The sequence below is a fragment of the Cervus canadensis genome, chromosome 1 (genome assembly GCF_019320065.1).
Source record: "Cervus canadensis isolate Bull #8, Minnesota chromosome 1, ASM1932006v1, whole genome shotgun sequence".
Taxonomy (NCBI): Eukaryota; Metazoa; Chordata; class Mammalia; order Artiodactyla; family Cervidae; genus Cervus; species Cervus canadensis.
Genome location: NC_057386.1, coordinates 58975344 through 58990892, shown reverse-complemented (window position 1 = coordinate 58990892; position 15549 = coordinate 58975344). Strand labels below are relative to the sequence as shown.

The 15549-nt window shown below is 37.0% G+C and overlaps 1 protein-coding gene across 3 annotated transcripts in view; it reads right to left on the bottom strand.

Annotated features, from left to right (window-relative positions):
• The window catches only part of CA10 (carbonic anhydrase 10), an 830820-nt gene that overhangs the window by 144699 nt on the left and 670572 nt on the right, over positions 1-15549 (bottom strand). The gene's annotated exons all lie outside the window — the stretch shown is intronic.

Genomic DNA, 15549 nt, shown 5'->3' with positions numbered 1-15549 from the left:
AAATCCAGATGTATATTAGAATTGTCTTGAATATTTTTTTAAAAAATACAAATGTTCAGTATTGCCTATTTCTCCAGAGCTCCAGATATGTTTTTAATGAGCAGTCATGTTTAAAAATAACTGGAGAATATCATGATCTTTTACTTTTATTTAGTTTGTTTCACTGTTTGTATTTTATATTCAGTGCTCCCATTTCATTCACTTTATGTTCTCCAATTTCTCCATTTCTTCATTTTTTTGATGTTCTTTAAGAAATCTTTATCAACTGTAGTAGAAAAGCTTTTGTATATACATATATAAATAAATAAAATATGTATTATTTATATTAGATAACTTATGAATTTTTGCCTAACTAAAAATATTATGACATTTTGATCCCACTTGTTTGACTTAGTATGAATAGAATGCTAGATTTCTAATGAAAAAAACAGATATTCAACAAACAATAAAGGTTTACTGTATAGCATAAGGAACTACAGTCTATATATTAAAATAACTTATGATGGAAAATAATTTTAAAAAGAATATATGTGCATTTGTATAATAAGTCATCTTGATGTGCACCTATATATGGTCATCCTGCTTATTTAATGTATATGCGGATTCTATCAGGCAAGACACTGGGCTGGATGAAGCACAAACTGGAATCAAGATTGTGGGAAGAAATATCAATAACCTCAGATATACAGATAATGCTACTTTTATGGCCAAAAGCAAAGAGGAACTAAAGAGACTCTTGATAAAGGATAAGGATAAAGGATAAGAGGATATTGAAAAAAAAAAAAAAAAAAAAACTAGCTTAAAACTCTACATTCAGAAACGAAGATCATGGGATCCGGTCCCATCACTTCAAGGCAAATAGATGGGGAAACAGTGGAGACAGTGACAGACTTTATTTTCTTGGGCTTCAGAGTCATTGTGGACAGTGACTGCAGCCATGAAATTAAAAGAAGTTTGCTGGTTGGAAGAAAAGCTATGACCAACCTAGACAGTGTATTAAAAAACAGAGATATCACTTTACCTACAAAGGTCTGTATAGTCAAAGTTAAGGTTTTTCCAGTAGTCATGTATAAAATGAGAGCTGGACAGTAAAGAAGGCTCAGCACCAAGGCATTGATGCTTTTGATCTGTGGCGCTGGAGACGATTCTCGAGAGTCCCTTGGACTGCAAGGAGAGCAAACCAGTCAATCCTAAAGGAAATCAGTCCTGACTATTCATTGGAAGGACTGATGCTGAAGCTGAAACTCCAATACTTGGCCAGCTAATGTGAAGAGCTAACTCATTGAAAAAGATACTGATGCTGGGAAAGATTGAAGGCAGGAGGAGAAGGAGATGACAGAGGATGAGATGATTTGATGCCATCACCGACTCATTGGGCATGAGTTTGAGCAAACTCCAGGAGATGGTGAAGAACAGGAAAGCCTGGTGTGCTGCAGTCCATGGGGTCACAAATAGCTAGACATGACTGAGCAGCTGAACAAAATAACACTAATTATTTCAATGGTGTCAACTTAAGTGCTTGCCAGTTGATGGTTCATGAGAGTGTTAAAACCAGTTGTTGTTTGTTGTTTAGTCATTCAGTCATGTATGACTCTTTTGAGATCATCATCAAGTGGAAAGATAAGAATCAAGTACAGGAAGATGGTGGCTGTCATAATGCCATCCTGGCAGGACCAGGTTCAATTATGCTGCAGGTTAGGATAGAATCAATGAGATAATGAGTTGATCTCAGCAATTTGTCTTCAAATGCAATGTCTTCTCTTTTGGGCAGCCACAAAGTGTCCATCTAAAATTGTAATCCAAGAAGCTGCTAACTGGACTGGGTTGTCCATTCCCTGAAGTAATTATAAAAATGTCCAAAGGGAAAAGTGCCTATACTTACATCAGCATCGTCACCTGCTTGCTGATACCATCAGAATCAGCTTTACCACTGGGCTTCTGATCTCTGTTTGCTTTGCTTCTTAAAAGCCAGTTTGCTTGCTGAGTGGGAATGCTTCCTGGAATCCAGAGCTTTGGCATCTAACACTGGCAAAGGCAAGTTCCCTGGTCTGATCTTACCAGTAATTCCAAGGCTAAGATGAAGAAACTAAACAAAATTTTCTAGCACACTAGCTATCAACTTTCCATTGTTATAGGTATATCAAAAATTCATTTACCTTATATTTGCAAATAATTTGATATAAATGCCAAGAACTTCTATTAATAATGCCATTGATTTTATTAGGTTTGCCTTTAAGACAGCAGAATGTATTTTATGACATAATGGGCATAATGTATACCTTCTGAAAATTACCATCTTGGATCACAACAAACTGAAAATTCTTAAAGAGGTGGGAATACCAGAAGACCTACTCTGTCTCCTGAGAAACTGGAGATGGAATGACAGATTAATTGAAAATTGAGAAAGGAGTACATCAAGGCCATATATTGTCACTCTACTTATTTAACTTCTATGCAGAGTACCTCACGTGAAATCCTGACTGGATGAATCAGAAGCTGGAATCAAGAATGCTGGAAGAAATATTAGCAACCTCAGATATGCAGATGACACCACTGTAATGTCAGAAAGTAAAGAGGAAGTTAAGAGCCTCTTGATGAAGGTGAAAGAGAAGAGTGAAAAAACTGGCTTAAAAGTAAACTGTCAGAAAACTAAGGTCACGGCATCTTGTCCCATCAATTCATGGCAAATAGAAGGGGAAAAAGTGGAAACAGTGACAGGTTTTATCTTCTTGGACTCCAAAATCACTGTGGATAGTGACTTGTAGACATGAAATTAAAAGATGCTTGCTCCTTGGAAGGAAAGCTATGACAAACTGAGACAGAGTATTAAAAAGCAGAAACATCATTTTGCTGACAAAAGTCCATACAGTCAAAGCTATGATTTTTTCCAGCAGTCCCGTACGGATGTTAGAAGAGGACCATAAAGAAGCCTGAAAGTGAAGTGAAAATGTTAGTTGCTCAGTCGTGTCTGACTCTTTGTGACCCCATGGACTGTAGCTTTCCTGGCTCCTCTGTCCATGGGATTCTTCAGGCAAGAATACTGGAGTGGGTTGCCATTCCTTTCTCCAGGAGATCTTCCCAACTCAGGGACTGAACCCAGGCCTCCTGCATTGCTAGCAGATTCTTTACCACTGAGCCAGAATTGGGCAGGAAAGAAGGCTAAGCATTGAGGAATTGATGCTTTCAAACTGTGGTGCTGGAGAAGACTATTGAGAGTTCTTTGGACTGCAAGGATATCAAATCAGTCGATCCTAAAGGCAACCAACTCTGAATATTCATTGGAAGCACTGATGCTGAAGCTGAAGCTCTAATACTTTGGCCACCTAATGCAAAGAGCTGACTCACTGGAAAAGACCCTGATGCAGGGAAAGATTGAGGGTAAGAGGAGAAGGGGGAGACAGAAGATGAGATGGTTGGATGGTATCTCTGACTCAATGGACGAGTTTGAGCAAACTCCAGAAGATAGTGAAAGACAGGGAAGCTTGGCATGCTGCAATTCATGGGGTCACTAAAGTCGGACACAACTTAGTGACTGTACAACAACAATCTTTTAAATGAAATTCATTTACTCATTCAATCTACTAAGTGTCTGTCACATGTGTTGGAAGATATTACAAAGTACAACCTACTCTGTGGCTGAAGGGATTTAATAGTCTGTGGGAAAGTGGTATTTTCCAGTAGATTAATTACTCCTTAAAGGCAGGTGCATGGGGTTACAAAATAGTTGGACATACGTGACTAAACAAAAGCACCCAGGCTTAATCACATTATAGGCAGGATTTTTACCTATTTTATTTATGGTAGCACATGGTAAGCTCTCAATCATTATTTGTTAACTAAATGAATAAATGAAAGTAAATCACAAAGCATATAAATAATGACTAGATGTTAGAGTGAGAATCTGTAGTCACCTACGGATGTGACTGAATAAGTTCTGGATTGCACTGCACAATAATTGATTCATGTCTGTGCCTTGTCCTCCCAATGGATACAAAATTCCTCCAAGGTGACACAATTGTTCAATTCCTTTCTGTCCTTTACCACATTTAGAATAGGATTAGGTTAGTGCCCTTTAAATACACTTTGATTTTCTCAAAAACATACCTCTTTTTCAGAAATCCCACAGTCTGTCTTAGTGATTACTTTGAACTACCAAATGGTTGGGATAGAGGGGAAGCATTTAAGACTGTCAGAGAGTGAAATAACTGATCTGTGACAGTCTGAATGGAATGAGAAATACGTAGAATCTATGCTGTGGCCATACATATCCCAGACAGGGATTCGAATCCACCAGAATGTGTGGTGGCTAGGAGCTGAGAGTGGCGTAGAGTGCTGTTGGCCGTGGGCAGACAGCCAGAGGGGACAGGAGGGAGGACATCTGTGGTGGGAAGTGCCCTTGGAGGAAAGCCAGGCAGCCTCGGGGGCGCGGCACTACCGCTGAGTCAGGTGCAGGTGGTGGAGCCATCATTGAAACCTCTCTCTCCCCACACACTGGCACTGGCAGCTGACCAATAGAGAAAGACGTCAGTGAGGGTGGTACTTTGAGTACCTGTCACATTGAGCAATAGAGAAGGACCCCAGCCAGGGCTGCCCTCTGAGTGCCTCCTGTGCTAAGCAGTAGAAAAAGACCAGCTAGGAAGGCCCTTTGAATGTCAGCTGCCAGAGGCTAGAAAAGAATTCTGGTAGTGCCATATCTTCTGCACCTGTGACCATTGACTTCCCTGTGCATGTGGAGCCACTGGGATCCATGCGATCCAAGCAGTTGCATCACCTCCACACCAAATCCTCACTGGGACAGACCCAAATCCTCAAGGGAAGCCTCAGGACAAAACTCCTATGGATGACCTACATACAGAGATGAATATAAAATGACAGTTGAGATCCGGGGGTGGAGTGACTAAGGAAGAAGATGGAAAACTTTCCACCACCTCAACACACTGCAGATTAAATCCACATGATCAACTAAGTAGACTCTGAATCTATGGAATATATAAAAGGACAATGAATGTTCCCACAAGAGAAAATACTCTAGCTCTGGCAGCTGGGGACATTGGAGGCAAGAACATACAGGAGTAGGGCCAGATTAGTCTAAGCTGTCTCCATAGCAGGTCCAGAGACCAGCTTCCCCAGCAAGTCCAGAGACCAGCCCTCCCCAGTATGAATCAAACTATAATAATAATATCATTATTATACAGAGGGAGAAAAAATGCTGACAGTTGAAATCAAAGAAAAATATTTATTATTATTATAGTTTGATTCATTCTGTAGCTGGTTCTGGATTTTTTTTCTCTTCTTTTTTCTTCTATTGCTGTGTTTGTTATTTTTATTACTACTAAATCTCTAGTCATTCTTTAGGGAATGTTTTTAAAATCATACTTTTAATGTTTATATATATATACATATATATATATATTCCTACTTTTCCTTTGGCTTTCTATGGTTCTGTGTTTTGTTGTTATTTTCTTACAGTTTTTCTTTAATATATATGTAGATCTTTTATGTACTTCTATTTAATACTGCTTTTCTATTTTGTTATTTTTCTTTCTTTTTAACATGTTTGTTTTGTTTACTTTGCTTTATTCTTCATTTGGTACTTTATTTTGGTCTTGTTTTCGGTTTTGTGCTTTAATTAGTTTTGTTTTTAGTTGGTTGATATCATTTCTGGTTTCCTTTGCTTGCTGGGAAACTCTCTTGTACTTTCCTTTGGTCTGTTTTGGTTCATGTGTATGTATGTGTGTGTGTCTTTGTTCCTTTGTTTTTGTTTTTATTTGATTGATTTTACTTTTACCATTTGGGGTTCTCTTTTTGTTTTTTGCTTGCTTGCTTGCTTGCTTGTTTTTTGCTTGTCTGTTTTAATCCCCTTTATTGCCATAACAGACAGCTTGCACGGTCTTGGTTCTCCATCCAGAAGTCAGACCTGAGCCTCTGGGGTAGGAACAGTGAGTCTGGGGCAATAGACTACCAGAGACCTCTTGACCCCAGAGAATATCAATCAGTAAGAACTCCCATGAAGGCCTCCACTTATATCCAAGACCCAGTACCATCCAACTGCCTGCAGCAAAAAGTGCAAAAAACTTTACCCAAACAACAAGCAAAATAAGAATATAAAGCAAATCATCAATAGACATGCCTCACATAAATGCCCCAAAACAAGCCACATCACATGGCTCTGCTCATCAGCTGAGAAAAACTCACTTCCTCCCACCAGAATGCAGGCGTGAGTTCCTCCCAACATGAAACCTACAAAAGTCCCTGGACCAACTTCACCTACTGGAGGCTGAGACCAAAAGCAAAAGGAAATACAAACCTATAGCTTGGGGAAAGGGCACATCAAACACAGTAAATTAGACAAAATAAAAAGGCAGAGAAATATTGTGCACATGAAGGAACAAGGTAAAAAACAATAATACCAAATAAATTAAGAGGAAATAGGCAAATTACATGAAAAAGAATTTAGAGTAATGAAAGAAAAGATGATCCAAAAATCTCAATAATAGAATCCAGAAAATGCAAGAATCATTTAATACATTTAACAAGGACCTAGAAAAAATAAAGAATAAACAAACAGTGACGAACAGCATGATAACTGAAATTAAAAATATACTAGAAGGAATACATAGCAGAATAACTGAGGCAGAAAAATGGATACATGACAAAGAAGATAGAAAGGTAGAAATAACTGCTGAGGAGCAGGATTAAAAAACAAAACAAACAAACAAAAAAGAATGAAAAGAATTGAAGTCAGTCTCAGAGATCTCTGGGACAATAATAAACAGATCAATGTTCAAATTATGGAGGTTCCCAGAATAAGGAGAGAAAAAGAAAGGGTCTGAGAAAATTTTTGAAGAGATTATAGTTGAAAACTTCCCTAACATGGGAAAATAAAATAATCAAGTGCAAGAAGCACAGAGAGTCCAATACAGGATAAACTGGATAAACTCAAGGAGAAACACACCAAGACACATATTAATCAAACTAATAAAAATTAAACATGAAAAAAAAAATTAAAAACAGCAAGGGAAAACCAACAAGTAATATACAAGGGACACCCCACAAGGTTAACAGCTACTTTCACCAGAAACTCTGCAGATGAAAAGGGAATGACAAGATATATTTAAAATAATGAAAGGGGAAAATTTGCAAACAAGGTTTCTGTACCCATCAAGGATCTCATTTAAATTGATGGAGAAATCAGAAACTTTACAGACAAGCAAAAGTTAAGAGAACTCAGCACCACCAATTCAGCTTTACAACAAATGCTAAAAGGACATATAGGGAAGAAGCACAAGAGAAAGAAAAGATCTACAAAAACAAACCCAAAACAATTAAGAAAATGGCACTGGGAACATATATTCAATACTTCCTTTAAACATAAGTGGATTAAATTCTCCACTCAAGAGATACAGATGACTGTATGGATTAAAAAAAATAAAAATGAAAATGAAAAAAGACCCTTTATATGTTGTGTACAAGAGATCTACTTCAGACCTAGAAACATATGCAGACTGAAAGTGAAAGAATGAAAAATATATTTCATGCAAATGGAAATCAATAGAAAGCTGGAGTAGCAATTCTCATATTAGACAAAACAGACCTTAAAACAAAGATTTTTACATGAGATAAGGAAGGATACTAAACAATGACCAAGGGATTGATCGAAGAAGAAGACATAACAATTGTAAATATTTATGCACCTAACAAAGAAACACCTCAATACATAAGGCAAACACTAACAGCCATAAAATGGGAAATCAACAGTAAGGGATTTAACATCCCTTAGTAGGGGATAGTAGGGGATTTAACATCCCACTTACACCAAAGAACAGATCATCCAGATAGGAATTAATAAGGAAATACAAGCCTTAAATGGCATTAGACCAGATACACCTAACTGATATCTTTGGGACAGTCCATCCAATTGTGGAATATACTTTTTTCTCAAGTTCACATGAAACAGTCTCCCAGGTAGATCATATCTGGGGTCACAAATCAAGCCCTGGTAATTTTTTTTTTTTAATGGAAATATACCAATCACCTTTTCTGACCAAAACACTGTAAGATTCATTATCAACTAAAGGGGAAAAAGCACACACACACACATACAAATGCACAGATGCTAAATAATACACTTCTGAGTAACCAAAAAGTCACTGAAGAAGTCAAAGAGGAAACAAAAAACTATTTGGAAACAAATGATCACAAAAGCACAATGACTCAAAACCTATGGGATGCAGCAAAAACAGTTCTAAGAGGGAAGTTTATAGCAATACAGTCTTACCTCAAGAAATAAGAAAAACATCAAATGGGAAATTTTACCTTATACCTAAAGCAACTGGAAAAAGAAGAACACAAAATCCCCAAGTTAGTTGAAGGAAGTAAATCATAAAGATCAGGAAAGAAATGAACAAGAAATGGACACAACAGCAAAGATCAATAAAATCAAAAGTTGACTTTTTGAGAAGCTAAACAAAATTAACAAAACATTAGCCAGATTCATCAAGGAATAAAAAGAGAGAAGGTTAAAATCAATACAATTAGAAGTGAAAAAGAAGTTATAAAAGACAACATAGAAATAATAAGGATCATAAGAGACTAGTATGAGCAACTATATGCCAATAAATGGATAACCTAGAAGGAATGGACACATTCTTAGAAAATTTAAACCTTCCAAGCCTGAACCAGAAAGATATAGAAATCATGAACAGACAAATCACAAGCACTGAAATTGAAATTATGATTTAAAAATCTCCCCAAAAACAAAAGCCTAGGGACAGATTGTCTCACAGGTGAATTCTATTAAACATTTAGAGAAGAGATAATGCTTATTTTTCTCAAACTCATCCAAAAAACTGCAGAGGGAGGAACATTTTCAAACACATTCTATGAGTTCACCATCACCCTGATACCAAAACCAAAGACATCACACACACACACACACACACACACACACACACACACACAATAATTACAGTCCAATATCACTGATGAACATAGACGCAAAATTCTAGCAAAGAGAGTACAATGACATATTATAAAGGTCAAACACCATGATTAAGTGGGGTTTATCCCAGGGGTGCAAATATTCTTTAATACATGCAAATAAATCAATGTGATACACTGTATTAACAAATTGAAAGATAAAATATTCACATGATAATCTCAATAGATACAGGAAAAGCTTTTGAAAGAATTCAGCACCAATTTATGATAAAAATTCTTCAGAAAATAGGTATAGAAGGAACCTACCTCAACATAATAAAGGCTATATATGATAAAGTGAAAGTGAAAGTGAAGTCGCTCAGTCGTGTCCAACTCTTTGCGACGCCACAGACTGTGGCCGACCAGGCTCCTCCATCCATGGGAATTTCCAGGCAAGAGTACTGGAGTGGGTAGCCATTTCCTTCTCCAGGGGATCTTCCCAACTCAGGGAACGAATCTGGGTCTCCTGCACTGCAGACAGATGCTTTACCGTCTGAGCCACCAGGGAAGCCTGGTATATGTATATATACATATACATATATATACATATACATATATATACATATACATATACATATATATATGATAAACCCACAGTAAACATTATTGTCAATGATGAAAAACTGAAAGTATTTCCTGTAATTTCAGGAACAAGCCAAGGGTGCCCATTCTCACTATTATTATTGAACATAGTTTAGGAAGTCTTAGCTATAGCAATCAGAAAAGAAAAAGAATTAAAAATAATCCAGACTGGGAAAGAAGAAGTAAAACTTTCACTTTTTGCAGATGACATGATACTATACATAAAAAATCCCTAAAGATACTTTAATAAAATTACTACAAATAATCAATGAATTTAGATTAATTGCAAGATTCAAAATCAATACACAGAAATCCCTTAATTTCTATATGATTAACACTGGAAAATCAGAAAGATAAGTTAAGGAATCTATCCCAACCATACCATTGCAACAAAAATAATAAAATACCTAGGAATAAGCCTACCTAAAGAGACAAAAGACCTGTATACAGAAAACTACAAGACACTCATAAAAGAAATCAAAGAAAATACAAACAAATGGATAGATGTATCCTGTTCTTGTATTGGAAGTATAAATATTGTGAAATTACTATATCACCCAAAGCAATTTACAGATCTGATGCAATCCCCATCAAATCACAAATAACATTTTTCACAGAACTAGAACAAAATTTTTTTACAGTTTGGATGGAAACGTAAAAGACCCTGAATACCCAAAGCAATCTTGAGAAAGAAAAATGGTGCTGGAGGAGTCAATTCTCCTGACTTTATATTACAAAGTTACAGGCATCAAGACAGTATGGTACTGGCACAAATTCAGAAATATAGATCAATGGAACAAGACAGAAAGCCCTGAGATAAACCCAAGCACCCATGGGCAACTTTGACAAAGGAGGTAAAATATACAGTGGAGAAAAGACAGTCTCTTCAATAAGTGGTGCTAGGAAAACTGGACAGTTACTTGTAAAAAACTGAAATGAGTAAACTTCCTAACACCATACACAAAAGTAAACTTAAAATGGGTTAAAGACTTAAATGTAAGAACAGAAACTATAAAACTCTTAGAGGAAAACACAGGCTTTGACATAAATTGCAGCACAATCCTCTGTGACCCACCTCCTAGAGTAATGGAAATAAAAATGAAAATAAACAAATGAGGCCTAGTTAAACTTAAAAATGTTTGCACAGCAAAGGAAACTATAATCAAGATGAAAAGACAACCTGAAAACAGAGAGAATAATAACAAATGAAGCAACTGAAAAAGGATTAATCTCCGAAATATACAAGCAACTCATGCCTCTCATAAATAAATAAATGGGCAGAAGACCTAAACAGACATTTCTCCAAAGAAGGTATCTGTAATGGCCAACAAATACATGAAAAGATGCTCAACATCACTCATTATTAGAGTAATGCAAATCAAAACTACAATGAGGTATTACCTCCCACTGGTGAGAATGGCCATCATCAAAAATCTACAAAATATAAATGCTGGAGAGTATGTGAAGAAAAGGAATCCTCTTGCACTATTGTTGAGAATGTAAATTGATAGAGCCACTATGGATAACAGTAAGGAGATTTCTCAAAAAGCTAGGAATAAAACTACCATATGACCCAGAAATACCACCTTAGGCATATACTCCAAGAAAACCGTAATTGAAAAAGACGCATGTACTCCAATGTTCATTGCAGAACTATTGACAGTAACCAGGACATGGAAGCAACCTAGACATCCGTCAACAGATAAATGGATAAAGAAGTTGTGTTACATATATACAATAGAATGTTACTTAGCCATAAACATAATGGATTTGAGTCAGTTGAACTCAGGTGGATGAACCTAGAGCCTGTTATACAGAGTGAATGAAGTATGTCAGAAAGAGAAAAACAAATATCATATATAAATGCATGTATATGGAATTTAGAAAAATGGTATTTGATGAACCTATTTACAGGGCAGGAATAGAGATGCAGGCAAAGAGAACAGCTTGTGGACTGAGCCAGGGGAGAGTCGGGTCAGATGGATTAAGAGATCAGTATTGACACATATATATTACCATGTGTGAAATAGAGAGTTAGTGCCGTATAACACAGGGAGCTCAACCCAGCATTCTGTAACACCTAGAGGGGTGGGATGGAGTGAGAAGGTGGGTAGAAGGTTCAAGAGGGTGGGGACATACGTATACTTGTGGCTGATTCACACGGTTGTTTGGCAGAAGCCAATACAACGTTGTAAATAATTAATTGTCCTCCAATTAAAAATTAAAAAAAACAAACAAACAGAAAAATGTTTCAGTTCCTAAAATGTAAGCTCAGTAGCTCCAGATCATTTCAATTCAGTTCAGCCTCTCAGTCGTGTCCGATTCTATCCAATTCTGTGCAACAGTATAGTCTACAGCCTGACAGGCTCCTCTGTCCATGGGACTCTCCAGGCAAGAATGCAGGAATGGGTTGCAATGCCCTCCTCCAGGGGACCTTCCTTACTGAGGAATCGAACCCGCGTCTCTTAAGGTCTACCTGCATTGGCAGGCAGGTTCTTTACCACTAGCGCCACCTGGGAGTTACTGATTCAGTGACTGAGTGATTCATTTCACAAACAACAATTATTTTAGGAACTGTGCTAGGTGCATGACACACAAATATGAATAGCAACAGCAACAACAAAAACCTGTCCTTGAGGGAATTACCAAGATTATTTATTCCTTAATTCAGCAAACATTTATTGACTCTGCTGTCATGTGACAGTTTAAGGTTCTGGGAATACAGTGATGATTAAGATTAAATTACTATTAACAAAGAACTATGTTTCCAGAAATGAGAATAAACAACTAAAAAATTTATAGTGATGGGTAATTTAGTAGAATTGGGGTCAGCAAATTTTTTCTGTAAACGATAAGGTAGTAAATATTTTGGCTTTTGCAAGTCACATATGATTTCTGTTGCATATTCTTCTTTTTTAAAAAAGCCATCCTTTAAAAATATAAACCATCCTTTGCTCCTTGGTTATATTTGTCCCATGGTCTACAGTTTGTGGACTCTTATAATAGATGAATACAGGATTTTCTGGAAGTCAAAAGAAGACAACAACACTTTACAGGCTGGGAGGAGGGAAAGGGGCTTGGAAAACAAACCAGATGGGCTGTGCTGGATATAGGGGGAGGGAGACAGCTAGTAATCAGGCTAGAGGGAAGAGCTTTACTATGGCACTCAAGTAGCTCTTCCATGTTTATTACTTGCTTATCTATTATTTTTAAATATTCCAATTTTCATTTTCCCTTAAATCTCCAATTGTGCTAATGGATCATCCCTATCAGGAAGCCCCAGGCTCCCACAGAATGCTAGTTAGATTTCTCTAGTATCTCCACCAAGAAACATTCAGTATCTCACCAGGCTCTGGTGCTCAGGCATGTGCACTTTCACACCCTTGCACACTTCAGGAAAATTTGGTTTTAGTTGCTTATTCTTACAAATTTGTGTTACTTTAATGAAATGAATCTCTCAAAGATGCAAATAATTGATTTTAAGAGGACAAGGCCTGCATTATCTGTCGTGTAGTCTCAGTTGTTTGTTCTGAGATACTTATTTCTCTATTCTGATTCAAAGTCACAAAAATACATATTTTACATTGGACCTTTATTTCTCTTTTTACTTAAACAGATCTTATCTACATAGCAACAGTTATAGATTTTTTCCATCTTCAAATGTGTTCAAACAGAATCAAGATTCAGGAAACTAGGTCTGGCCAGGAACTGGCCACAGGAATCCCAGGAAGTGGCTGGTACAATTCTCAGTGTATCCCCTGAACCCTTTGAAATTAAGAACTTAAAGAAGGTTTTAAAAATGATTACTTCCAATTCCCCCAAAATATAAAGATTCTTCCTATTTAGCCTCACTACTGCAACTTAATCCATAGAAATGATCATTTTCAAATATTATCTTTTTTCTGGTTAATGTATTTTTACTTTTCATTAATACCTTACTATATACTGGACATTAATTTAACCACTGAGACTTGATTAGCAAGCTAAAGGTCTTGCTTATTAAAAATGGTCAATTTTCCCAACTTAAAAAATCTAGATATTTGAATATCTGAATATGCTCATTTATCACCAACCCCCAACAAAGCATCCAGGACTTATTGTGTAGGACATGAATAATTTTTATAAAAACACAGTTGCTGACTGTGTCATACATCCATGCAGCTTTATAAAACAAAGCAAATGATTGCCATCAATTACAATAACCTCACTAGACAAGACTGCAATTAATCTACAGCTCTTCAGATAAATGACTCTTCCATTGTGCCAAGGAAAATGCCTGACATTAATTGACTTATCACAATCTGTAATGATAGATGGGGCAGATGGCAATGTGATTATTCACCATCAACAAAATAAACACATGCTTTGTTCCTGAAGTGTCTACTTGGGTCCTCTCAGAGGATAACCCCAAATAGAAACCAAAGGAGGCTCTGAAAATAACTCAAAATAAAAATAAAATGTTAACATACAGGTTGTAATATAGTTACTTCACTGAGGCTAACCTTCAGCAGAATCCAACTGAAAAACAATTCCTCTAAGGAGATCATAGGTTAGGTAGGAATCTGGCATTAGAAGGTGCAGTAAAGCCCATGTCCCTTTGGAAGACAACCCAAATCATTCCTAGAACTGTTTCCTACAGATATAGGAAGGAGAGTCAGTCCTGCTCAGCCTGGTCCTCTAGGCAGCCCTTACTAACAGATCACAGATGAAATCCATGCACAGTGCCTTGACACAACTTAAGGCCTTTGCTGTCCCCCATTTCCTGCTTTATCTTTACTGTCTATCAACTATTGAGTACTTCTGGTGCTCCTTACATCTTTAATCCCACCTAATTTTCAAAACAACTAGAGAGGGGTCTAAACTCAGCTTTAGAAGGATTAAGTAACCATATAAAGGGCACACAATTAGTGTGTACCTTTGACTCCCAAACTTAAAATTGTTTTGCATTGCTTCTCTTCTCAGCCCAGTTCAAAGTGCACCTCCTCTGTGAAGCTTACTCTGAACCCGTCAATAAAAATTTGTCATTTCTTCCTTAAAGTTAGCCAGGGCCCTGTTACATCTCCATTACAGCAGAGAGTGCAGGCATGCTCAGTTTTGCAGTTGTGTCCAACTCCTGTGAACCCATGGGCTGTAGCCCACAAGGTTCCTCTGTCCATGGAATTTTCCAGGCAAGAATAGTGAAATGGGTTGCCACTTCCTACTCCAAGGGATCTTCCCAACCTAGGGATTGAACCCATGTCTCCTGTACTGGCATGCTAATTCTTTACCACTGCACCATCAGGAAGACCCTACAGCATGGCATTATACTTTACTGATTTGAAGATAGCATGTCTTTGAGCTCCTCTGTGGTAGGAGCTCTGTCTTTATTTTATTTTATATTTAATGTCCATGTCCCTAGTAACTAGCACAGTACCTAGTTAGGTCTTCAGTTGATATATTTTGAATGACCATGAAAATCTGGCCACTGTCCTCATTAAGCTTGCAGATCTCTTTTTCAGAGATGCCAAGTTTAAATATGATCTTGATTAAAAATATTAATCAATATTAGTCAAGACCAAATCAATAGTGAAATACATACTTCTGTTATTTCAAGAGGGTACTCTTGACATCAGTTATTGAGAACTCTTAAACAGAAACCTAGTTACAGGGTACTTAGCATATAAGCATGCCTGACCTCTAATGATAACCATCCTCACATGTAACGGGGGCAAAACAGGTCAAATTAACTACACCCTGCTTGTCAAGTGTCATAACACATATGATATTCATTTAAATTCTAGCTCTTGTCTATAACTGAAGGAGTAATTGGTTCACTGATGTGGTCTGAATTCTGTCTGGGTCAATGAACATGATGATACTCACACAATGACCTTTCCATCCTAGGGAAACTCAGACTATTTAGCTACCTGACATTTACCTTGCTATAAGTTATAGTTTTGTGTGAATAAGACCCATTCTACCAGAAGGGATAATTATGGAATTTATGTG